The sequence below is a fragment of the Pleurodeles waltl genome, chromosome 9 (genome assembly GCF_031143425.1).
Source record: "Pleurodeles waltl isolate 20211129_DDA chromosome 9, aPleWal1.hap1.20221129, whole genome shotgun sequence".
In the NCBI taxonomy this organism is placed as follows: domain Eukaryota; kingdom Metazoa; phylum Chordata; class Amphibia; order Caudata; family Salamandridae; genus Pleurodeles; species Pleurodeles waltl.
This window is the reverse complement of record NC_090448.1, coordinates 1,104,027,122-1,104,053,715: the sequence shown is the minus strand read 5'-3', so window position 1 is coordinate 1,104,053,715 and position 26,594 is coordinate 1,104,027,122. Positions and strand designations below refer to the sequence as shown.

Sequence of the window (26,594 nt, the reverse complement as noted above, 5' to 3'; positions counted from 1 at the left end):
GGCATTGTATGAACCACACAACCCCTTTTAAAATAACTGAATTATGTTGTTTTGCTCTTCTCTTTTTGAGGAGCGTGTCCGTGTTGGTGATCCTCTGTTGACCATGAACAGAATGTCCTGACGTTTGTCACTGTTTTGTGGTTGCTGTGCCATTTTCATTGTACCTTGCGTAGGTGCTTTTCACTATTTCATCTGGGTTTTTACTTTACATTTATCTTTGTATTCAGTTGTTATTAAAGTGTTGTGTCTTTACAAAACTTACAACCCTGGGTAGGTATTCATGTATCTATTGCAGTAACTGCAGTGCTGGACATTGATGCAACTCCATGCCTCCAACTTTGAGCTAAGCCTTGACTGCTCATCTACCTCTACCCTGAGAGTGGGAAGGTAACTTCCCATCACACAGTAAGAATGCAGTGTACCTGCTGCTGGGCAGCACGAGCACTATGACATCTGATAGTGCTTGTTTATCCCTGTGCCTTGAAGTATCGGGTGTAGAACATGCATAGACCATCTCGAAGGAAGAGGACATTGTGGTGTTACAGCATTGATCTTCTTAGATCTGTTGGTCATTTTTAAAACCGTTGACCATTCCATCATCCTTGATTAACTTAGAGAGAGGGGTAAATCTGGTTTAGCATGTGCCTGGATCAGCTCTTCTTGGAAGACATAACTCAGACTGCGTCACTCTGATCCCAAACTTCCTCCAACAGGGCTATTACATATGGAGTTCCTCATGGGTCTTACTTTCTCCAGTCTGATTTCTGCAGCCACAGGCTGAGTTCATCTGTAAACATGACTAGTGATGTACCTGTCAGGGAAAAACACCATGGTGCACCTCAGATCTGACAGTAATGTGGTGACCTATTCACAAAGGTAAATATATATGTGGCTATTTACTCATGTATATTTAGTACTACACAGCTAGGTGGAAGTTCACTTTTTTGCTATTTACCATTTCCAGGTGTAGATTTACACTTAGGTGTAGAATTAGATGTCTCCCATACCCCACAACTTACAAAATATTTTCACAGTGTGATAAAAAGGCGGGGGCTTGGAGGGAACGGGCGCCTGGTGCCACGTGCTAACTTAGCACACTCTGCCCCTCACTAAGCAATCCACCTATCCCGGAAAATAACAATACAATGAAGGGTCATCCAGGCTGTGGCCGATATCCTGGGGTGTTTTCACACTTTTTATGAACATCAGCTGTTCACAGCCTCTGAAACGAGCTGGAAACCCACTATTTACAGTGGCTTTCAGCTCGTTTTCTCTTTCATAAAGTGATTTCGGCTGCTCACTGGGTAAAAGTGTGAAAGGAGCCAAAATTGTGTGACACGCGGTGGCAGCGTGTGAGTTGGCAGGTCTGGTCTCCACTTCCCTCAGAACAGGAAGTGAAGCCTCCTTTAAAAGGATTTACAAATGTAAAGGTATTACGAGTATCTTGCTACACATATACAATGGAAATATATAGCAGAAGGTAGAAATGTCACACTCTGGTCATGTACTGGACCCTAAATAGAGGTTTGTACCTTCTATTATTTACAGGACAGAATGGACTGAAGATGAAGAAGGCTGAATGAAGGGCACCAAGTGGAATATGGAGAGGAGATGTAGAAGTTTTTTTCAATGTGCGATTTAGGGTGACAAATTATTTGTGCAAATTAGTCATTTTAATGGTGTATATGGTTGTAACCAATTAACTAATGATGTTGCACTTAAAACAACTTGATTATTTTACTTAGAAGTGTGATTAATAATGAAGTGTAGTCACACTGCCTTTTCATGTGAGGCATTATTTTATTTCAAATGGATGCAGTTTCTAGTCTTTTGCTCATCTTGCTCCTGCTCGTTTTCCCCTCCAAGTCAGTGAACTCCTGTGCGTTTTCTCTCCACACAGTTTCCGTGGAGCACAGAGTGTTATGACGCAAAAGGACAGTTGTATTAGAAAGCATGTATTGTCAATGAAACTTTCTATTGTGTTCCTTATATATCACTATGAAGGATTTCTGCTAGAAGTTCTCATGCAGAAGAACAGAGTTCTATGAGCTATTGTATGTGGAGTGTTCATATTATGTTGTACGTCTCCAGACTGCAGCTGCAAGCAAGCAGAAGATTTCTCTTACCTTGAGAAATGGGTTCGCATTAAATTAATAAATTACATTTGAAGCTGGTTTTATTTGCCAATGAGATCTAACCACGATCATAACATGCTGAATTTGCAGGTTTTGCTAATTGTTATGCATAGATTGTGTAAAAAAAACTTGGTTCTGAAGGTTCGGGGGTGACTTTTCAATTAACTCCTGAGACTCTGTCCGATTCTTTTAAGACTTACTTTTCCTGACTTAGATGCTGTCAGAACTCTTTATGAGTCTGACACTTAGAATCTGGAGAAATTCAAATGCCTAACCAGGGAATTTTCTATGACTTCATGATTTCTGTGTTTGAGCCTTTACGGCAATTTATGTATTGCTTTCAGTATCTTTTCATTAATTATTCCGTAAAATGCTGACTCCATCTAGTAACTGTGTGCCAGTCCTGCTGTCAAATGTTGGCATTGTTCTATTAAAAGTAAAGCAGTGGGAAGCACTGGTAAGGGCTCATTAAGAAGCACATATCTAATGGTGGGAAGTGTCGCTTTTTCCCATTAAGAGCGAGAAATACTGATTCTGTCCCATTAACGAGGAGCGCAATCCTGCCCAAAAGTGCTTTGAAGTGCCCAGAGGTCCGTTTTCATTAAAACGGAAACTGGTCTGGCCGAGAAGTGCCGGTCCCCTTCCATTAAAAAGAATACGAGTCCTCCTGAGCCATGCTGGCCTTGCCCCATTAAAAAGTACAGCAGCCCCCCTTAGGAGCGCTGGTCTTGTCCCAATAAAAGGTAAAGCAGTCCGTCTGAGAGGAGCCGGTCTTATCCCTTTAAAAGTAAAGCAGCCCCCTGGGAGCTGCTGGTCTGCCCCTTTAAAAAAGAAAGCAGTCCTCCTGAGAGGTGTCCGCATGTCCCTTGAAAATGAAAGCAGTCCTCCTGAAAGGTGTCCGCATGTCCCTTGAAAATGAAAGCAGTCCCCCTGAGAAGTCCTGGTCTTGTCCCGTTAAAAGTAAAGCAGCCCCCTGAGAGGTGCTGGTCGTGCCCCTTTAAAAAGTAAAGCAGCCCCCTGAGAGGTGCTGGTCGTGTCACTTTAAAAAGTAGAGCAGACCTCCTGAGAGGTGCTGGTCGTGTCACTTTAAAAGTAAAGCAGCCCCCTGAGAGGTCCTGGCCTTGTCCTGTTATAAGTAGAGCAGGCCCCTGAGAGCTGCTGGTCCTGTCCCTTTAAAAGTAACCCCTGCACCCCTGAGAGGTGCTGGTCTTGTCCTTTAAAAGGTAAAGCAGTCCTTCTGAGAGGAGCCGGTCTTATACCTTTAAAAGTAAAGCAGCCCCCTGAGAGGTGCTGGTCGTGCCCCTTAAAAAAGTAAAGCAGTCCTCCTGAGAGGTGCTGGTCGTGTCCCTTTAAAAGTAAAGCAGTCTGCCTGAGAAGTCCTGGCCTTGTCCTGTTATAAGTAGAGCAGACCCCTGAGAGCTGCTGGTCTTGTCCCTTTAAAAGTAACCCCTGCACCCCTGAGAGGTGCTGGTCTTGTCCCTTAAAAGGGAAAGCAGTCCTTCTGAGAGGAGCCGGTCTTATACCTTTAAAAGTAAAGCTGTCCTGAGAGGTGCTTGTCCCTTTAAAAAGTAAAGCAGTCCTCCTGAGAGGTGCTGGTCTTGTCCCGTTAAAAGTAAAGGAGTCTCCCTGAGAGGTGCTGGTCTTGTCCCTTAAAAAGTGAAGCAGTCCTCCTGAGAGGTGCCGGTCTTGTCCTTTTAAAAGGTAAATCAGGCCTCCTGAGAGGTGCTGGTCTTGTCCCTTAAAAGTGAAGCAGTCCTCCTGAGAGGGGCCGGTCTTGTCCCTTTAAAAGTAAATTCCTGCTGATAAGCTCGTCTCCTGTCCTGTAAAAGAATAAGACGGCCGTGACAAGAAGTGCTCGCCTTGTCCCATTTAAAAGTAAAGCCGCCGGATGAGAATGAACTATCCCAGTAATAAATGTAGCAGCCCAGATGAGGAGTGCTTGTCCTGTCCCGTTAAACGATAAAGCACCCCTGCCCAGGCGTGCATCACTGCTCCTGGGAGCTGGTGTACATCCTAATTTTCCTTGGCTAAGTTTTCAGCATGAATTATACCAGCATGTGCAACTCTGAGGGGCTCGCTTGGACACTGTTAGCACAAAGGACTAGGAGTGTGCATGCCTCGGACCAGGGCAGGTCAGTAAATGTCCTGACTTTTACTGGCCTGCCCTGGTCACTGCCATAACCACCACACTAGACTGTCATGAATTACAGCCGAAATAAGCAAGTAAAAAATATTACAACATTTAAGTAATGTCATTACTTGCCCCCTAAATGTTCTGTTTAGTATTTGAAGCAGGACATTAAAGGTTTTCTCAGAGCAGTCAAGCATATGAAACGTGAACACACCCAGGAAGGCGCCAAAGAAATCATTATTCGTCAATATCCTGACAGTATTGAGCGCTTGTGTGATGAATGGCAGCTTGTGATCTCCGCCCCCCAGAAGGAAGTGCCCTTAGCTGACATGCTGGCTCTGTCAGGCTCTGCCAGCCCAAGACCTGCTGAGCACAAGTGTTTAGTGATGAGTGTTGCAGTCTCCATACAAGCGCTCCATTAATCAGGGCTCGGGCAGGCGCTGACAGGCCAGGTTTCCTCCTCACATGAGCCAATGATGAGCTGACAAAGGACTTCTATCTGTGGGACACACTGGTGACCTTCAGCAGCGATGAAGCCTCAGGTCGCATGCCCTGTATGGAACTGAACACAGACTGGGTCTAGTAACACAATCACTGGGGGTCCATGGGGCCCAGAACCCTGTGGGTGATTAACATGCCACCACTCCACTCTCCAACAACTCAACTAGCATTGGCAAAGCCAGGAGGTCGAGCACTGGAAATCTGTTGCACTGGCTGTTTCTTCATTGCGAGCATCTGCCACAAAAACAGAGAAAAGAAAACATGCAGCCACCTAAACCTATCCGGCATATCTTTGCAGAAGATCCTGGGTGATAAACAGGCCACCGCTGCACTCTCCAAAAACACAGAAAGGGCCTTATAACATATGGCAGAATTAAGTTTAATTTTAAAATGAAAACAGAACTAAAATACTAACAGATCTGCTGTTATTATTGATTTGAACGTCACGGTTGTCTTGCTAAAGAAGAAGAGATGCAAATATGAATAGATATATTGAGGGTTCTCAAGACTTTTCCTACTGCTGCCTATAAAACACAAAATGCACAGGAGAGTCTGTCCTGCTCTAATACTCCCACACAAAGAATGGAAGACTTCTCCACCAGTGGACCGTGTATTTCCCCTGTACCCCCGTCCCATCACACTGAAGGCACTTTGACGAGTGTTGTTATTTTCCAGTTATCTGGGGACTCACCACAGTGTTGAAGGCAATGTGTGCAGATTTGTGCATCAACTTAAAAGTTGCAGACCTTGTCCAGGGTCCAGTCAATGTCCTGGCCCATACAACTTCCAATTTTAACACACTGCAATTTAGCAGAGGCCATGCAGGGTCATTTCACCAACGCGCGATCAAGCACGTACCTATCAGTGGTTCAGCAGGCACACTGGCACCAAGGCCCAGAGTCCTAAAGGGCTCACTGACCCACGATTGTTGCTGCATTTTAATATCTCATCAGCATTATGGGACCACCTTCCTTGCTCGCACTAGGGCCCATCACATTCTTTCTACACCACTTCAGGGGGCCTCAAACGTCAAGAACAGCTGCTTGATTTCTGAGATAGAAAGTATCTGAAAGACGTGCCTCATGCCAGTAGAGTACTATAGAATTGAAACGTCGGGTGCACATTCTGTATCTGGATGTATAAGTATTTAGAGGGAGTTTTAACGCGAAGATCATCCAATGACGTGAACTAGGCCATCAAGAGACTCACCAGAAAGGAAAGATTTTTTCCAGAGTAGTTTCACATTGTAACTGCTGCAGAGGGGAGTTTCAGTCACCTTCACGACCATGGTGTCTGTATTACTGAGGTAATATCTCATTGATATAGCCTTGTGCTGCATGTTCATTACAATACCACATAAAAGGAAGAGAGAAGGAATTTGAGACCTTGTTACACCTTGCCAACATCACTTCTTACCACAACATCGTAACTCAGTCTATGGCACTAGGTCTCTTGATACGTATTCACTCTAGCATTAACAGTCCAGGGCATCATTATGTGGCATATTCTCTCATTTCTTTGGCATATAACCTCGTTTCCATGGCTACAGACAGCAGTAACAACATGATGAGGAAGATTCCAACCCTTGGTTGTAAGATATGTGTGGCCAGCACCACATCTACAGAGGTTTCATCATCGAGTTGTTGATTCCTCAGGCGCCGTTAGGAGTAACTCATAGTGCATTACTCCAAAAAGTACTAACTAGAACACCAGGATGTTAGGAAATGTGTTAGGTGATTCCAAGAAGATCTGGGTAAGAGTTTCATGTCTTTCACCTCGAGCCCTCTGCCCCCTCAGGTTTGTGGCCATTTCCAAAGGATAGTTGCTGTTTAGGTATCTGCTTTCTTGCTGGCATCGCCCTATTTGTATTTCATGCAGTCACCTAATAGTGTTCCTTCGCCCATGTGTACGCAATGGCCACTTGCCTGAATGAAGAATAAAAAGGCTGGATCTCACTTACCAGAATTTCTTGTGTGTGATGGGTCTTCTATGTTGCTGGGTGAGATGCCATGCAGGGTTTTGGTAATATTGCTTCTTTCTTCCTTCTCTAAGATGAAGGTGCTGATGTTTGGCCAACAGAACTTTTTGGATTCCTACGAGTTAATAGGAGATGTGCTTATTTTGAATTCATGTAGATTTTTCTTGTGCAGTGGAAACTATGAAACACATTGCTCGTAGGCACAGAGCGCAGACGAGAAGCAACAGCACAAAAGCAGCTGATGTAAGCATTAAGGAATACAGTTCGAAGCTAATACCTGTAATAAAACAGTACATCGCTAAAATGAATCACGTAATTAAGACACTCGGCAATAAAGTTCAGACAAAATCAATATAAAACGTCTAACCACATCTATTGTTCCGTAATTAAACTATATCACAGAAGAACTAGAGCAAGAGGCAAAACAGCCATGCTTCAGCAGGAGTCTCCATTCGTTCCTAAAGTGACAGTAATTGTAATCAAGAAAAAAGATACAGAGCTACTGCTTTATGTATGGATCACATATGGGTACAGGAAGGTCAAGCAACATAAAGGTTGGCCCTGTAAAATCCAAGTCTACTGCAGAGGCTATACGGCATTAATGAGTGTCTCACCATAGGTTTATCTGCAGGTCCTCAAGACTCAGTTGTGTTCCTTTGCTCTAATGTATCAATCACCTCTGCGTGTGATTGTTTTACTGGGGCTTGTGGTCTTTATGTCAAAGCATTGGTGGTCTCTTTGTCATACTAATCATTAGTGGTCTCTTTGTCATACTAATCATTGGTGGTCTCTTTGCCAAACAAAGCACTGGTGGTCTCTTTGTCATACAATGCATTGGTGGTCTCTTTGTCATACAAAGCATAGGTGGTCTCTTTGTCATAGAAAGCATTGGTGGTCTCTTTGTCATATAAAGCATTGGTGGACTCTGTCATACAAAGCATTGGTGGTCTTTATGTCAAAGCATTGGTGGTATCTTTGTCATACAAAGCATTGGTGGTCTCTTTTTCATACAAAGTATTGGTGGTCTCTTTGTCATATAATGCATTGGTGGTCTCTTTGTCATACAAAGCACTGGGAGGTCTCTTTGTCTTGCAATGCATTGGTGGTCTCTTTGTCAAACAAAGCATTGGCGGTCTATTTGTCATACAATGCGTTAGTGATCTATTTGTCATACAATGCATTGGTGGTCTCTCTGTCATACAAAGCACTGGTGATCTCTTTGTCTTACAATGCATTGGTGATCTATTTGTCATACAAAACATTGGTGGTCTATTTGGCATACAATGCATCAGTGGTCTCTTTGTCATACAAAGCATTGGTGATCTCTTTGTCATACAATGTATTGGTGGTCTGTCATAGAAAAGCATTGGTGGTCTCTTTGTCTTGCAGTGCACTGGTGGTCTGTTTGTCATAAAATGCATTGGTGATCTCTGTCATACAAAGCATTGGTGGTCTCTGTCATACTCTCACAAGTTGAAAACTTCCAGTGGGACTAAGCTGTAAGCTGCAGTTGATGAGGGCTCCTCAAGGCTGGATACCTCTTCTGTGAAGACCACTGAACAGGATTTGCAGCTGTGGAGAAGAACGTAGCAGGAGCTGCCGTGAAGTCAGAACAACCAGCAAAACACCTTAGGTGGACTAACGAGCAGGTTAGTCCCAGGTCTCCTCTGGGTTCTCAAAGCAGTTTTTAGTCAATGTGATGACAGGCCCAACTTTTGGATTTTGGCTATCTGAGTACCTTTAGGACCACTTCCATGGGTCCAGGACTGGAGGGGCACCACCGGAAGGGTGGGGACTCACTGAGGCTGGGTCCAGGTGCGGGCTCAATATGGCTGGAGCATTTTCTGTCTCTACGGCTCTGACCAGGAGGCCAGCAAACTACCCCTGGAGTCACTCTGGTAGTCCAGAGTTCAAGAGGTGGAACACGGCTCAGGCAGCAGAGCAGTCCTTCCAGGTGCAGCAAAGAATCTTCTAAAGTACACAGCAGGGAACATCAGCAGGATGTCCTCTGAGAGTCCTTCCACAGCCTGCAAAAGCAGGCCTGGGGCATGTGTTACGGGCCATGTAAGTGGGTGGCACAAATAGTGCAGCACGACCACTGGTAGCATTTAATTTACCAGCCATGGGTATAAGGTATACCACTTCACTTGGGACTTACATGTAAATTAAGAAGGCCATTCAGATGTTAGACAATTTTGCTATGTTTTAGGGAGTGACCACAATCACTTTAGGACGGGTTAGCAGTGGTAAGGTGCACAGAGTCCTAAGGTCAACAGAAACATATTTGCCCAAATAAGAGAGATGAAGGCAAAAAGTTTTGGGGTGGTCGGTTTAACCCCTTGCTTACCACCACTACACCCTCCAAAACAAACGCTCTTTTGTAATTCACAAAGGGGAATGGAACCCAGAGGGACCCATCGCCTTCTTTGAGGAATCAGTCACTAACCAATGGTTTGAGACAGAAATTGTGGTGGCAAGCAATTGATACATAGCATTCCACATTGCACTTTGGAAGGACCCTTAAAGGCGCCCCTTCCAAATTAGTTTCTAAACCTATTTTGTAATTTGATAAACACTAACCGAATCACAAAAGGGGTCTAGTACATTTAAAAAAGCCAGTTAGTGGTTGCAAAGACTGTGATTTAGTGAATCACAACAGGTTTTGCACATGTGGCCCTTTGTCACTGAAATGTTGAAATTATTCCAGATCTGTTGTCCGTAATTATTTTTTATTTTTAAAATAATTTGATAATACACCTTCAATTTTTCTGGCTACAGTACAATGTAAGTTCCCTGAAGCATTAAGCTTGTGTCATTCCCAAGAATGCTTTTGGAAGAATTTGTCTCCTGCTTGCCTAGTCAAACGCCTTATAAAGGGACTAAAAATATATTATTCTCTCGATTGTCTTGTTATGCAACAGACTGTTAGACCTAATCTCTCTCTGTGACATTTCTTGGTATTAGTGTACTTAGGATATCTGCTACTTTTGTTTTTCAAACAATAAAGTCCAATCCAAGAAAATTTCCTTCTCTTTGTACATTCAAATATTAACAATTGTCTGACATTTGCAGGTAACTATTCTCTTGTGTCGGAATGAGTGTGAAGGGCATCAAACCTTACCTCAGTTCTCTTTCGGAATGGTGATTGATATTGGTCAATACCTTTACAGCCTTACCCCTCATTTTTGGGGAACAATTATTTGAAGGAGAGAAAATGGTCTTAAAAGCAGATGCTCAACATTTTCCGGAATCACGAGGAAGAAGTCATTCCTAGATATCACTTCTTGCCAGATGTGATCCTTGACATGGTTGCAGACTGACAGCAAGAGCTCACGTCACTTGCAGCTGGCTCCATGGCACTACTTAAACATGTCAAAATACTGGCTGCCCAACATTTCCTGGCCACTAAGGCCCTCATTCTGACCTTGGCGGTCTTTTCGCAAGACCGCTGAGTTACCGCCGCGGTGAAGACCGCCGACCGCGGCGGTGTGCCGCTGTGCGCATTCTGACCGCTGGGAGCGTTCCGCCGGAAAACCGCCAGCAGCCACACTGGCGGTCGGCGGGAAAGTGGAGACTGGTCAACCTCCACCGCCACGCCAGCAGAACACCGCCCACAGAATTACGACCCACATTTCTGTGTGGCGGTCTTCTGTTGGCGGTCTTCTGTTGGCGGTCACGTCCCTATGGCTCCCGTCGCCTCCCGGAGGACCAACGCACAAGGTAGGTTGATCGTCCGTGAGGGGAGGGGGTGGGGGGGTGTTGTGTGATGTGGGCGTGCATGGGGGTGTGCGTGTGAGTGTGTAGAGGGGGTGTGTGAGTGCGTGTATGCGGGCGGGGTGTGCTGCTGTGTCTATGGGTAATGTGTGCTGTTCGGCAGGTGCGCATGTCGGCATGTATGTGTGCGGGTATGTGTCCCCGTTGTGTATGTGTGTGTAGGGGGTGTGTATATGTGCATGTTGGGGGTGTGTGCATGTCGGGGTACATGTATGTGCATGTCGGGGTGGGGGTGGGGAGGGGGTTCGTACCACCTCTGGGGGGTGGCAGGGGGGTGGAGGGTGTGGGGGGAGGACTCGGGTGGGTAGTGGGGGGTGGGGGAGACCCCTATCAGTGCCAGGGAAGGAATTCCCTGGCCCTGATAGTGCTTACCGCCATGGTTCGCACGGCGGTTCCCGCCCGCAAGAAACCGCGGCGGTAGGCAGGGTCATAATACCCTTGGCGGTCTTGGGACGACCGCCGGGCCGGAGTGCGCAAACTCCAGCCCCGCGGTCATGACCGCCGTGGCGGTCGGAGTGGAGAAGTAGCGGTCGGTCGCGGCGGGGACCGCCGCGGTCAGAATGCCATTTTTAATACCGCCGGTCTGTTCGCGGTCCGACCGCCGTCTCTCCGCCGACCGCCAGGGTCAGAATGAGGGCCTAAGTCTTTCCAGATGGTCAGTGGTGCACTGTAGCCATCTCAGACGCAAACCAGTTGTACTGCTTGCAGCTGATGCTCAGATATATCACCTGCGCAAAACCCCCAGTTTGTCACCGTGCCAGAGTAACTGATGAAAATGGGTAATAAGGAAATATTATTTCATTGTCCATTTCCCTCAGGGTATTAAGCGTCACTGATTGCACACACATGGCACTTCAATCACTCTGCCAGAGGAAATACGATCCATCAACGTGAAAGGTGAGTGCAATGCCAAGAACTCCTTCAATGATGTGACAGTTACAAATTCCAAAAGGAAATTGAGCTGGTTGCTGGGGATTTTGTGACATATAGCTATTTGTTAAATTCCATCAAATCATACTGGCACTGCACATACATGTAGGCCTGCCCTCTTTCGCATTATGTCGCAAATCCAGAAGCAATGCAAAGGTGTTCTTGTGCTCTAACTTGTCAGCTGCAGGTACTAATGCATGTACTGCTTTTTCCCTTCAAACATGGAGATATACAGAGCAATATTGGGCTGATGCGTCATTTCCTGGATGTGGCCTAAATTAAACAGAACGTTCACGCTGACTGAAAATGTGAATCCTTTCGGGCATAGGAAAAATTCCTCTCAGCATGGGGAAGAGGTCTGCGTGCACCTAATGCCTACCCTTTCTGTATTCAATTCAGGAATCCTGACGGAAACGAAGTCAAATTATTTTGCGTATTTCTCCATTGCAAAAAACAGTAAATAAATATATATATATCTATATATATATTCAGAATTAAAATGCAGGAATTCCGGAAAGAAGCTACAATTACATTTTCGAAATATACATTGCCTTTTACAATAAAGAGCTATCTTACCAAATACAACATAATTGCACTACTTACTTTTTGACGGATTGCTTAGAGAACGGAATTGCACCAGGTGCAGTCAACAGCAAACCTAGCACCATGTGGCATATTGTCCACACTCATCTAATGGGCGCTAGTGGTCGCGTGCACTTTGGTCAAATAGTCTGTGATGCTCCAAAATGTTTTGTGAGAAGCTCGGTAGCACTGAACAATAAAGACTTCCGCTCCTAAAGTCCTGGAATAGAACAGGCTCCAGGAATATCAAAACATCTCTCGATTCCTTGGGAGTAGTCACCAGTGCTAAATTTGTCCATGTGGCTGCAGGTGGGGCCCACCGGCAATTATTTCTGGAGACCGGCACATATTTCTCATAAGGCGACCCAAGACAAGAGATGAAAAAACATAAAAGGAGATAAAAAGGAGGAAGTAAAATACGGGGAAACAGTGACAAAGGGAGAAAGCAGTGATGAACAAGTGCATGTAAGAGTGAGATAAGTTACCAGGGGGTGGCTGGTGGTGGATGAAAGAGGCACGAGGTGGAATCACGACTAAACCGCCTTCGTATGTGGCAACCGTGACATAAAGTAGCTTCGGTCTGGACTATTGAGCAAACGTTTGGGTCTCTGCACTAACTCTTTTTTTCAAATGAAGCACTCAGCAACCCCATGCAAACGAAGGAACACTCGCTTATGAATGTGGTGGCCATTTGATTATACCACTGGGCAGACTGAGCAGGAGGGTAATGCTGATTTACAAGCCTTGCCCACATCACACGTCCTGCCCTTAGGTCTGTTGTACAAAACATCCTATTCCTCTTACTTTGACATTGGTTGCTCTTCTCGGTGGTTTCAGCGACCACGCTTTAATTCCTGGCCTGGACTGTGACTAAATAATTCAAGCACTCGCCCATGGGTTCAAGAGAAGGCAAAATGGTAAATACAATTACACTACATGACTTGGCAAATCTTTTTTTTATAGATACTGTGTTCTCCCCTCCGCCATATTGTGTATTCAGGTCAACTGGCTTTGGAATTTGTGAGAGCAATTTAAAAGTCTGAGAGGCAGACTGCAAAACTTTATAGCAGGAGGGCTTTTGCAGGACATTTGGGTCAAACTAAGTGCCAGCTCTTGTGTCAACAGGCACAGAATAGTATTTTGTTAATGCATGGATGTTTAGCCCTGTAATCAACAGCACAGGTACCTCTGTGGCACAGGCCAGATGTGGCCTTGCCATAACATATGGTGTCTACTTAATAGGCTCTTGTAAATCAAATGTAGGTTGGAATTTTGTGTTCCTCAAATTCTGCACGCTCACAGCTATAAATCAGTGACATTATATAGGGTATTTCAGTGTGCTGATTTCCTGATCCCCTGTTTGACTTTTTGAATTACTTTATTGACTTTCTTTCATGGGGTTTCTGATACACGCTTGACTAAATCTGTTATTTACCTGAGGTTTGAGATCAAGAATTAGGACCTAGGGCGAGTTTGGTCAGAGGCTTCAACCTGCCAAAGAAATGGCTGAACTCAAGTACAGACAACTTGACTGGGCTTCTGGGATGAACATATTGATACCCAACATCACCAGGCACAATTATTGCTCAGTTTACATTTCTGAGAAATCAGAGTATGCTGACACATGCATCTTCATTAGAAACTGAGGGGCCCACTCAAGATCTCAGCCATGCCATCTTGGTATTTGGCTCACTGGTGAGCAAGAGGGCATTTAACCTGGTTCATAAAAAGGAAAACAACTGTAAAGAAAAGATAGACTGTGCCTCAGTCTTGATTTATAGGAAACTCGTTGCACAAGGTAGGTCAGTGTCTCCTAATGACAACGACACAGGTTACCCTAAGAGTGTCTGGCATGCAAGTTACGTTTTCAAACCTGTAGCAATAGATCACTGAGTCGAATTAACCTGTTACACATAAGAAAAAAAAAATATTTGGGGTTTGGCCTGAACAAAATTGTGCACAAATGCAAGTCCATTTATAATTACATGTATCTGTGTTAAATGATTGCTGGGGCAATTGCAAAGAGGGAGATTAATAATCATGTAAGCTGGTGTCTTTTGCGTATTTACAGGTTGAGTTTCAAAAGGAAACCCATTTAGGAAATTCAACATGGCAGTAAGTGTTGTAAGACTCAAAAGAGGAGGCATAAATGACATAACTAACGCGTGTGTATTCGAAGTGGGAGGCAGGTGTACCAGGGCGATCCACTCAGACTTCTACGAGTCTAGCCTCGGAAGACTAGCAGCCAGGAACCTGTTCACTTAGGTGCATTGCTGTCCTTGCTCAGAAGAAATGTGCCCGGAAAATCCTCAGAAAAGGAGGCGTGGGACAGGGTCAGTTAGTGTCCCGGGATAAGCTGGAAACGCAGAAACCTTTCTGCAGGTCTCCGCTACTACACAATAACTACATTTTAAATGGAGTAAGGAGTATGTTGAGGCACCAGCAATTATAGAATGATACTTTTGTAAAAAAAAAAACGTTTATTAAAAAAAGTGAGACAAGAGGACGTTGCAGCTGGTGGAGCTGATGTGATTCTAGGTAGTAAATAATGTCCTTTGACAATATGTAGGTCATTTCATGAGGATCCAGTAAGGTCAAATAAAAATCTGTGCAATAGTGTAGGGCACACCGTTGTTTGCAGGTAATCTTATATGTTAGAGGAATTTAACATTTTGGGATTCTCCGTGTAGAAGGTCAGAGACCCCCCTTGCTTTGCAGAGGGGGTTGTGGATGTCAGCATCTGAGTGGAAGGCTAACTTCCATTGAGACTTTCCTTGAACTCTGCTACCAGGTTCAGAATGATGGTCAAACGATATAGGCAATAATTTCTGATGTGATTGTAGAGAGGAGGATCAGGAACCGGATTAATGTGGGATACTAAACCTGTGCGGCCAGTCCAAGCAAGGCTGGGAGCTCAGCGAGCAGGAGGTGGAAACAGTGAATGGCTTTGACGGCCAGAGGGCACCAGGACACGTGTGACTCTCGCTGCAGGGTCCAGACAGACACTCCCAAGCAAGTGGAAGCCATGCAGGGTCCCACTTCAGGGGATCACCACCATTGAGCTTTTTGGGCCGCAGGTCCTGCAGGGTTGCTTCATTAGTCTACTGCTTTCTCAACAACATGAATTAGTAAGCCTCAAAGAGAGGAAGATGCAACGGGGCGGCGTTGAAGCGCCTCTGGGACATCAGGGGGCCGGACCTGGGCATTTTGAAAGCGTGATCCCTTCTGTCGAAAAAAGGCTCCTATGGGACACCATACTCAGGGCTTCTTCTAAACACTTTCAGGGTGAATCCTTTGGTCCGTTCCTACTGTGCAACTGCCTGTGATTTCATAAATGTCGCTAAAGCGCTACTGCTGGAGCAGTTTGCTTGCTCTGCGTTTAACTTCCTGTTGCATTCAGGAAATGCAACATGGCAGTAAGTTTTGCAGGAATCAAAAGAGAAAAAGCCCTTTGGAACCACATAACAAAGGCCCCAGCAGCGGTGGGGGGGGGAGGGGGCGGGCGGGGGAGATAAGCACAGTATCCGGGCATGAGAGCTCCCGAGTAAGTTCGGAGGGGTCCCTCCATGTGCTGTGCAGCCCCCCCCCCCCCCCCCCCCCGCCCAAAAATAGTTTTGTCTAAGTAATGTTTATCTACACAACGCAGTGACACCTTGCGGCGCTCACCCGCAGCTGCTGGTGCTTGCATCAGAACACATTGCACAACAGCCACTTCAGCATTTCTTCAGAATGAGAACAGACAGCCTCCATCTCATTCCTCCTTAACGGAAGTACAAAGAGCTATTTCGTAACAAAAGCGCCCGAATACGTCGGTTTTAGCTCCAGAGAACATTTGTGTTTCTGATGTTTCGCACCCTCCCATCCGAAGGGACAGCTGAGCTCTGTTCGAGCATCATTGGAAGGCACTGTCAGGGAGTCGAGGTGACTCCCTAGTGTATGTTAAGCATATCACATCCGAGGGCTCTGTGCCTGTGGCCTCTGTGGCCGAGGAGGCTGGAACCGACGCATCTCATTATTGGCCAAACTTCACTGCGGAGCTTGTCTTCTGGCAGGAGCTTCACTTGCCTGAGACACGAAAGCACATCGCTGCCTCCAAAGTCACAGCACCTCCTGCCACTGTCTGCGCCTCCAATGTCACAGCGCCTCCTGCCGCTGTCTGCGCCTCCAAAGTCACAGCGCCTCCAAAGTCACAGCGCCTCCTGCCGCTGTCTGCGCCTCCAAAGTCACAGCGCCTCCAGCCCCTGTCTGCGCCTCCAAAGTCACAGCGCCTCCAAAGTCACAGCGCCTCCTGCCACTGTCTGCGCCTCCAAAGTCACAGCGCCTCCAGCCGCTGTCTGCGCCTCCAAAGTCACAGCGCCTTCTGCCGCTGTCTACGCCTCCAATGTCACAGCGCCTCCAAAGTCACAGCGCCTCCTGCCGCTGTCTGCGCCTCCAAAGTCACAGCGCCTCCTGCCGCTGTCTGCGCCTCCAAAGTCACAGCACCTCCTGCCACTGTCTGCGCCTCCAATGTCACAGCGCCTCCTGCCGCTGTCTGCGCCTCCAAAGTCATAGCGCCTCCTGCCGCTGTCTGCGTCTCCAAAGTCACAGCGCCTCCTGCCGCTGTCTGCGCCTCCAAAGTCACAGCGCCTCCTGCCGCTGTCTTCGCCTCCAAAGTCACAGAGCCTTGCGGCGCCTCCAAAGTCACAGCGCCTTCTGCCGCTGTCTGCGCCTCCAAAGTCACAGCGCCTCCTGCCGCTGTCTGCGCCTCCAAAGTCATAGCGCCTCCTGCCGCTGTCTGCGTCTCCAAAGTCACAGCGCCTCCTGCCGCTGTCTGCGCCTCCAAAGTCACAGCGCCTCCTGCCGCTGTCTGCGTCTCCAAAGTCACAGCGCCTCCTGCCGCTGTCTGCGCCTCTTTCAGCACAGCCCGTGATGTTGCGCCACCAAGGAGGGAAACGCGCAGGAAGTAAACAGGACTCTTCCAGCGCTGTTTACTTTCTTTTAATGTCCTGTCTTTATGATCCCCAGAGCAGTGTCAGAGGTACTAAAGGCCAAGCCAGGGGTAGTGGCTGATATCCCTGGCTACCCCTAGTAGCACCGTGGGAGAGCCTCAGTAGAACAAAGAAACAGACGGATTAGGCATCCTTGTGCAGAAAACACCAGCCTTAGAAGACAGAAGTCCAGGCGGGGCTATGGTGGCCCTTCAGGCGACAAGGGAAGTGTTTACGGTGAAAGGCTTGCATGCTGGACTCTCCATGAATGACCGGATCTACTGCGACCTACACGTGTGAAGCGTGTACGCATTTCTAAGAACATCTTGTGACCAGTCTTGGTCCCTTGCGTAGGTGTAGGCAGGAAAGGTCATGTGCTGCGGTATCTCCAGTCAGACAACCTGTACTCAGTATATCCACAATGCGGAGTATAAAGCACAGCCAGGAGATATTCCTTACATTTATTTGTGATCGAAGAGCTCTCGCATTGACCAAGGACCACGTCAGCGCGCAGTCCACAGGGAGAGCAAGGGGCAGGGAAAGCGAGTACTATGATAAAGGCGGTGTAACCTTCAGTAGAGGTATTAGCCATCTGTTGATGATAATGTGTTAAGGGCTGAAGGTAACAGGCTGGCACGAAACAGGAGAACGTTGAATCCCTTCTGGAAGGTGGTGAGAAGCGACCCCCCCCCCCCCCCACCCAACCACACACGCTAATCCCGGCTATGCCCAACCCCCTGTCAGTTTCGACATCTGAGTTACTCTTCTAATTTCTTGTAATTATCTGTTTTCGCTCTCAACTTCGAAAATATTCAGACGTTTATTTTTTGGGTCTATATTTAGTCCATAAAGAATCAATTTTTACTGTTCTGTTTGTTAACTAATGATTTTTCTGGGAAAGAAAAGCAAAATACACACCAGTCCTCTTTCTCTTCCCTCCTCTCCTGGCCTGCTTTTTTGAAAGACCTCGTGCAGGCTTCATCCAATGGTGTCGGAGTGTTTCTGCTGTGGTGCTATGTAGGTGTAACACTCCCACTAGGGACTGAGGCTTCCGATCTGGAGGTCCAATCTGCAGGTTGGATCTCCAGACCTAGAGAAGAAGTTGCATTTTCCTCATGTTCTCTTCTCGTGAAGGTTCATTTCATTTTTTAAGAGGGTTGATAAGTTGATACACATTGGTTTGTGAACTCTTGATGGAAGTCTGAATGTGATTCTGGGTATGATGTGGCACATGTGAGGTCTTTTGCGGACAGGGGCGTTCGCTTTTTCTGTTCACATTTATCAGTGTTTTGGCCTTCCTGTTTATATTTCATGTAGGTGCCACATGTTTTTTTCTCAAACAGAATCTTGGTCGCTGGACCTTTCAATGAGTACGTTTGATGGGCTTCCCCTTTTTAAATGTTTAATTGTGCTGATCTCTGGATGCAGACCCCTAGGCACACCTATAATGACTTTTTCTGTAAGAAGTGATGGGCTTCTGTCAAACAGTTACTTGCATGGTGGTCAGAGGTAGGAAGCAGTTTCCCCATAGCTAATTGGTTTAGTCTGCCACACTTTGCACCTGCTCTGAGTAGGCAAAGCGTTTATAAGATCCAAACTACTGTTCACAGAGGAGAAGGGAACATTAGGAGAAAGAAAACATCAAGAGAAAGGTACACCAGGGGCCACTGACACTCCAAGGCACACAGGGGTGCTGATCAGTTCGCTCCTCCATCAAATACCTGCTCAAGTACCCGACAGCAATGCAGCGGGACCCATGGTCGATGTGGGGGCTTCAGGAAATCAAGCTGGGTCTGTGCAGCTGTGCAACCATGCCACAACCATAATCCCTGCTCCTCCACCGAGAAATCTAAGCAGCTGCTAAAATGTTCATGTGATCCAGGAGCACCACAGTCTTCGTGTTCCAATATTGCCCCCTATCTCTTTTGGGGGAAGTCACAGCTGCCTCATCGACTGTCTGAGCCCGTTGCAGCCCAAAGGTCTGCCCGCCCGGGCGACGGGGCCACATCAGCAGCCTGTTATCTCGTGGTAGGGTTCACCTGAGGTGGCAAAGCCACTTCGTGGGGGTCCGGACTGCTGGTAGTGCTTTGTAACCATGTCACAGTCATTAGCTGTTCATGCTGCATCAGGGCTTGTCACAGCATCGTGCTCCAACAGCACCACATTTAAATCTAGCCCAGCAACAGCAGGCAGCGATATTCAGGCCTTGCCACCACAGCTGCGGTCCACATACTGCATGCAGGGGTCGACAATAGCGCAGCCCTGGAGCACAGCCTGTCTAGGGCCTCCATCGTCTTCACGCTCTGCCGACACCTCCAGTAACCACCCACCCAGTAACCACCCACGGGTCCGCAGCCTGTCCTCTTGGAGACGAGGTCTGCAGCAGCACTGGGAAGGGGCGGGACACGTGAGAGGGCTATGCCACCACGACAGGGCACACCACAGATGGCGGAGCTCCCATTGTTAGGAGCAGGTCACCCCTGCGGCATGGCTTCTCAGCAGCCACGCTCCACTCACTGCCCCACAGAACGGCCCCAGTGCCACTCGGGGGTCCACGTGGCCACGGAGTGCTGCTGGCCACAGACTCAAGTGCTGCCTCTGATAGTCCTCAGAGGGGTCCCAATCGCTGTAGCTGCTCACAATTAACTATGATCAGATTTAAAACAGTTTTTTTTAAAAAAACAGACTTTTGTCTTTATCACTCCTATGCCAGTGACCGGTGACCAGCAGCAGCAGCAGTCATTTCTCAGCAGTCAGTAGAGCCAGTGGTACAGAGCCGGTAGATGTCAGGAACGGTCGGGCCTGGGCCAGAGGTGCAGTAGGGCCAGGAAGTGCTGAATGGTGCTTAGAGGGTGCACTTACTCCGTGCAACACACCTATTCCACTCCTTTCCGAGCTGTAGCCGAGCTGGGAGCTGGGAGACCCCTCCTTGTTTACTCGCGGCTGCTGCTTGCCCCCCCCCCCCCCTCCGCAAACTCGGCCATGATCGCCAGCCCGCCGGAAGACCTGAGGCCAAAAGCTTATTCTTTTTTGGGGGCAAACTAGGGGATAGGGGCAGGGGCAATCTATACTGCCACGCGCCGCATTGATCCGCGGTCCGCGATCCAAAGCACCGGGGCCCCGCCTCCTGCTCCTCTGAGTGTCCACGCGTCTGAAAGTCTCCATTCATTTTGTAGTCAATTGATTTAAATGTGTCATTTACCACAAGTGTGTTACTGCTAAGCAAGCACAGTGAGGCAGAGACACGTCAAATCCATCAAGCTGAGACGCCCAGGAGCCCTGGGTTCAAATCCTAGCATCCCTTCCTTAAGGGTGCCATACAGATACAAACCTCCCCCACACACCACATAAAAAGCAAGGATGGCAGATGTAGGACAGTGCCTAAGAAGGCAGGTACATCACAGGCAGCAAGCATCAATGCAAGCCTCCAACACAAAGCAGATGCTGTGCAAGCCTCCCTCGCATATAACAAGCACAGTATGGACAGCAGCGGAGCATGGCTATCCGACTAAAAGGTACAACGCATTGATCATGATCAGTGATTCAAACACCCTCACAAAATACGCTGCCCTGCCAATTTTCCCAGGTTCATGCGTGATAAACGCTCCAGTCCATGTTTTTTCTTTGAATTATGGGACTTGTAGTCCTGTTTATTCCATTATAAAACAGGACTATTAGTCCCAAAATTCAAATGAAAAAACCTGGACTGGAGCAGCACATCACACATGGACCTGGGAGACTTGGCAGCTACGAACATGTTCACAATGGGCAGCAGTGAAGGGCCCGGAGGGCACAGGGGCCAAGAGTCATCATGTCACATGACTCCTTCCAGCAGTCCTGGCTCGTTATGCAGCAGCATCTTGCATGCTATGGATTTTGTAAAGTTCCAGAATGCAAACCGCTCTTAAAAACAAACATAAAAATTAGGACTAGCTGACAGTGTTACACGTGTGACAGGAGGACCACTGTCAGCTATGTGTGCGCATGGAACAACTCTCCACAGTGCCAAGCATCCATCTTGAAACATGATGAATTAGTACACTGAGTATAGGTACTCCGACTTGAAACGTGCTTCGGTTTCAATCTGTGCGTGCACCTTTTGCCCCGGCAGCTAAGTTCTCAAGGTCTTTCTATACAGACTTCTCGGGGAGCAGTAGGGCTCTGTGGCTGCAGAGTAATCATTCACCTCATTACACTTATCTTTACAGCAAACACAGCTACGACGTAAGGATGTTTTCCCAGTTGGTTGTTTAAGTGAAGGAAAGTACAAATCACAAACACTTACAGATTGCATGAGGCGTGGTGGTCTGGAGAAAGGCCGGTGCACTAACAGTCCTTAGCAGTCCTTCGCCATGGGCCCCCCAGGCAGGACACACACATCCCAGAAAACCTATGGCATCTGCAATTTTCTGCTTTGGTCTTTGAGTCAGAAGCCCTACGCCTGCTTAAATGAACAGAGAGAGTGATAAAAACGTCTCATCGCCTGATGGGACAAAGGGGCCCAGCTCTGCCCTGGCGTGAGAGGCCCAGCGCTTCCCTTCTTCAGCAGGCCAAGATGCCTCCTGCTTTCGTTAAAGATGTTTTTCTGGGATACAGGATAGAGGTATTATTAACTAAGAAGTGTATATTTTACTGCTGAACGTATTGTTTTTTTAGATGGAGAGACTAATGTACAGTGCCACACCTAGAGATACAGAAAGAGAACAAAGTTCATCAGGACCCTCTTCATGGCACTGTTTTTGCAGTCTTTGATGCCAGGGATAGCAGCTGGTACCCTGGTGGCTCTGAAAGGAGGTTACATTGACACCTTTAGCATTCTAGCCAGTAACTTGTTTCTCTGCTGCCATGAATCAAGTGGATTTATATGATTTAGGCTGGCATATATATCTGCCCTTGCAATAAGAGTTTCTAGATATCTCTAGGATACATAGCTGCCAAGATTCCGAGGTACTCAATAACTATTTGCTCTAATCCAGGTAGTTCTTTTCCTTCTGGGATTTATAGTCCTGGTTTTATAATGGGCTAAACAAGACTACAAGTTCCAGAATACAACGGATAAACAACGGACGTAGCCAGTCTCACATGGATCTGAGAAACTTGACAGGGGATGAAGGTGAAATTTGAACTAATGTCTCAGAAGGCCGTTGTAGGAAAGTACCATCTTGCCTGGCATGTTACCCCCATTTTTCACTGTATATATGTTGTTTTAGTTGTATGTGTCACTGGGACCCTGTCATCCAGGGCCCCAGTGCTCATAAGTGTGCCTGAATGTGTTACCTGTGTAGTGACTAACTGTCTCACTGAGGCTCTGCTAATCAGAACCTCAGTGGTTATGCTCTCTCATTTCTTTCCAAATTGTCACTAACAGGCTAGTGACCAATTTTACCAATTTACATTGGCTTACTGGAAAACCCTTATAATTCCCTAGTATATGGTACTGAGGTACCCAGGGTATTGGGGTTCCAGGAGATCCCTATGGGCTGCAGCATTTCTTTTGCCACCCATAGGGAGCTCTGACAATTCTTACACAGGCCTGCCACTGCAGCCTGAGTGAAATAACGCACATGTTATTTCACAGCCATTTTACACTGCACTTAAGTAACTTATAAGTCACCTATATGTCTAACCTTTACCTGGTAAAGGTTAGGTGCAAAGTTACTTAGTGTGAGGGCACCCTGGCACTAGCCAAGGTGCCCCCACATTGTTCAGGGCCAATTCCCCGGACTTTGTGAGTACGGGAACACCATTACACGCGTGCACTACATATAGGTCACTACCTATATGTAGCTTCACAATGGTAACTCCGAATATGGCCATGTAACATGTCTATGATCATGGAATTGCCCCCTCTATACCATCCTGGCATAGTTGGCACAATCCCATGATCCCAGTGGTCTGTAGCACAGACCCTGGTACTGCCAAACTGCCTTTCCCGGGGTTTCACTGCAGCTGCTGCTGCTGCCAACCCCTCAGACAGGCATCTGCCCTCCTGGGGTCCAGCCAAGCCTGGCCCAGGATGGCAGAACAAAGGAATTCCTCTGAGAGAGGGTGTTACACCCTCTCCCTTTGGAAAATGGTGTGAAGGCAGGGGAGGAGTAGCCTCCCCCAGCCTCTGGAAATGCTTTCATGGGCATATTTGGTGCCCATTTCTGCATAAGCCAGTCGACACCGGTTCAGGGACCCCTTAGCCCTGCTCTGGCGCGAAACTGGACAAAGGAAAGGGGAGTGACCACTCCCCTGACCTGTACCTCCCCTGGGAGGTGCCCAGAGCTCCTCCAGTGTGCTCCAGACCTCTGCCATCTTGGAAACAGAGGTGCTGCTGGCATACTGGACTGCTCTGAGTGGCCAGTGCCATCAGGTGACGTCAGAGACTCCTCCTGATAGGCTCCTTCAGGTGTTGCTAGCCTATCCTTTCTCCTGGGTAGCCAAACCCTCTTTTCTGGCTATTTAGGGTCTCTGTCTCTTGGGATTCCTTAGATAACGAATGCAAGAGCTCATCCGAGTTCCTCTGCATCTCTCTCTTCACCTTCTGCCAAGGAATCGACTGCTGACCGCACTGGAAGCCTGCAAAACTGCAACATAGTAGCAAAGACAACTACTGCAACTCTGTAACGCTGATCCTGCCGCCTTCTCGACTGTTTTCCTGGTGGTGCATGCTGTGGGGGTAGTCTGCCTCCTCTCTGCACTAAAAGCTCCGAAGAAATCTCCCGTGGGTCGACGGAATCGTCCCCCTGCAACCGCAGGCACCAAAGAACTGCATCACCGGTACCCTGGGTCTCCTCTCAGCACGACGAGCGAGGTCCCTTGAATCCAGCAACTCTGTCCAAGTGACTCCCACAGTCCAGTGACTCTTCAGTCCAAGTTTGGTGGAGGTAAGTCCTTGCCTCCCCACGCCAGACTGCATTGCTGGGAACCGCGACTTTTGCAGCTACTCCGGCCTCCGTGCACTTCCGGCGGAAATCCTTTGTGCACAGTCCAGCCTGGGTCCACGGCACTCTAACCTGCATTGCACGACCTCCTAAGTTGTTCTCCGGCGACGTGGGACTCCTTTGTGCGACTTCAGGTGAGCACCGTTTCACGCATCCTCGTAGTGCCTGTTTCTGGCACTTCTCCGGGTGCTACCTGCTGCTGAGAGGGCTCCTTGTCTTGCTCGACGTCCCCTCTGTCTCCTGGCGCAATTTGCGACATCCTGGTCCCTCCTGGGCCACAGCAGCGTCCAAAAACCCTTACTGCACGATTTGCAGCTAGGAAGGCTTGTTGGCGGTCTTTCGGCAGGAAAACACTTCTGCATGACTCTCCACGGCGTGAGGGATCCGTCCTCTAAAGGGGAAGTCTCTAGCCCTTGTCGTTCCTGCAGAAACCTAAGCTTCTACAGTCCAGTAGCAGCTTCTTTGCACCCGCAGCTGGCATTTCCTGGGCATCTGCCCATCTCCGACTTGCTTGTGACTTTTGGACTTGGTCCCCTTGTTCCACAGGTACCCTCGACTGGAAATCCATCGTTGTTGCATTGCTGGTTTGTGTCTTTCCTGCAGAATTCCCCTATCACGACTTCTATGTCCTTTGGGGAACTTTAGTGCACTTTGCACTCACTTTTCAGGGTCTTGGGTTGGGCTATTTTTCTAACCCTTACTATTTTCTAATAGTCCCAGCGACCCTCTACAAGGTCACATAGGTTTGGGGTCCATTCGTGGTTCGCATTCCACTTTTGGAGTATATGGTTTGTGTTGCCCCTATCCCTATGTGTCTCCATTGCATCCTATTGTAACTATACATTGTTTGCACTGTTTTCTAAGACTATTACTGCATATTTTGGTATTGTGTATATATATCTTGTGTATATTTCCTATCCTCTCACTGAGGGTACACTCTGAGATACTTTGGCATATTGTCATAAAAATAAAGTACCTTTATTTTTAGTATAACTGTGTATTGTGTTTTCTTATGATATTGTGCATATGACACTAAGTGGTACTGTAGGAGCTTCACTCGACTCCTAGTTCAGCCTAAGCTGCTCTGCTAAGCTACCATTATCTATCAGCCTATGCTGCTAGAAACCCTATACCAGTGGTTCCCAATCTGTGCGCCGCGGCTCCCTGGTGCGCCTTCAAAACTAGCCAGGGGCGCCGCACACAGTCTGGAAACCACTCGGAGGTGCTTTGAATCGGTAGCTTTTCATCGTGGTATTGGAAACAAAACACCCTGCATTAATTATTGTGACCAGCGGAGGGCACCAAAGTACCATTAATAATATCCCTATGACAAAAGAACAAAGAGCTGTTGACTTTAGAACTTGGGAACCAGGCTGGAGTCCTGGCGTCAGCTACCATCCTTTAATTCTGTGCAAATTACTTAATCTCATCAGTGCCTATTTAAAAATATAGCCTGACTCTATGTAGTGTCATCTGGTGCTCTTCTAAAGCTCTCTAATGCCCTCATCAGTTTCATCCCAATTATTTTCCAGGCTAAAAATTGTAGTACGCCCGAGGCTGGGATTACGTTCCCCCACCCGCCAAAAAAAAGTAACAGAATGGGGAGCCGTGGCCAAAACGGCCAATAGGTCAAAGGAGCCGGGGATCGAGAAAGTTTGGGAACCACTGCCCTATACACTAATAAGGGATAACTGGGCCTGGTGCAAGGTGCAAGTACCCCTTGGTACTCACTACAAGCCAGTCCAGCCTCCTACAGCCGTCTTCTAAGAATCATATGAAGGGTGCCTGCAAGATATACTGTTTTTGGAGTGCTCTAGATGGCTAAAGGATTCTATGCTAACATGCGTTTGCTGTAATTAGCATTTTATTCAATGTTCCACAAACTCCCCACGTCACTGGACGGCTAGGCAAATACAATCACATTCTTCTATGACCCACATTGCGTGAGACCCAGAAAATGGGGAATTCCACCCGTCCGCTCAAAGTTATCAATAATAGGAGTAATGTAGCCTGTTGGTGGGAAAAACTGGTCCATTAAAACTTGGTCCCGGAATAACTAGGACATTGTTCATTCCTGGTTTTAATATTCATTTAATTCTCCATTTTGGCCTAGGCTTTGACCTTGAGTTTTCAGCTGCTCTGAGCAGCCAAAAACACCTGGTGAAAGTAAATATCTCATAATCCCAATGTAGCCTGTAATTACTTTTACTTGCCCCATCAGGCTTAAGTAGCCAATAAAAAGAAGGGTCTTAGTGGTGATTTCCAGGCCACACAGCTGTTTAATTTAAAGCTAACATACCATTAACAGAGAGAGCCTCTACCTAATTTTCCAGGGAGATACTGTCCTGGATTTTACAAACTTTACATTTCAATCTCTCCTCAGCCACATAAAAGGAGTGCATTTTCACAGATGTTTCATACAGTACAACCCAGCACTACAGTATAGCAGATATTGTGTATTAAACACAGCACATATAAGGGATAAAGTACCCCCCTGTACATTATAAGAATATGGCAAGTCACCGAGAAGTTCTATTACCTTATAGAGGAATGAGGCCGAAGACTGGGTTCCTTTATAAGGTTATGAGACTCCAAGGTGTCTAGCAATAACCTCATTATGTATGCCAGGGGGTTCTTTAGCCCATATAATACATGGTCACAATATCA

The 26,594-nt window shown here is 47.2% G+C and overlaps 1 protein-coding gene across 4 annotated transcripts in view; it reads right to left on the bottom strand.

Moving 5' to 3' along the window:
* Positions 1–26,594, bottom strand: part of TMEM229B (transmembrane protein 229B) — a 172,774-nt gene that overhangs the window by 70,439 nt on the left and 75,741 nt on the right. For 3 of the 4 annotated variants that reach the window (XM_069208831.1, XM_069208833.1, XM_069208832.1), the window contains exon 3: positions 6,728–6,860. The gene's annotated coding sequence lies outside the window, so the exon portion shown is untranslated. Of the gene's footprint in view, positions 1–6,727; positions 6,861–12,052; positions 12,992–26,594 lie in introns of those variants that run through there. The other variant, XM_069208834.1, reaches the window with a different exon arrangement.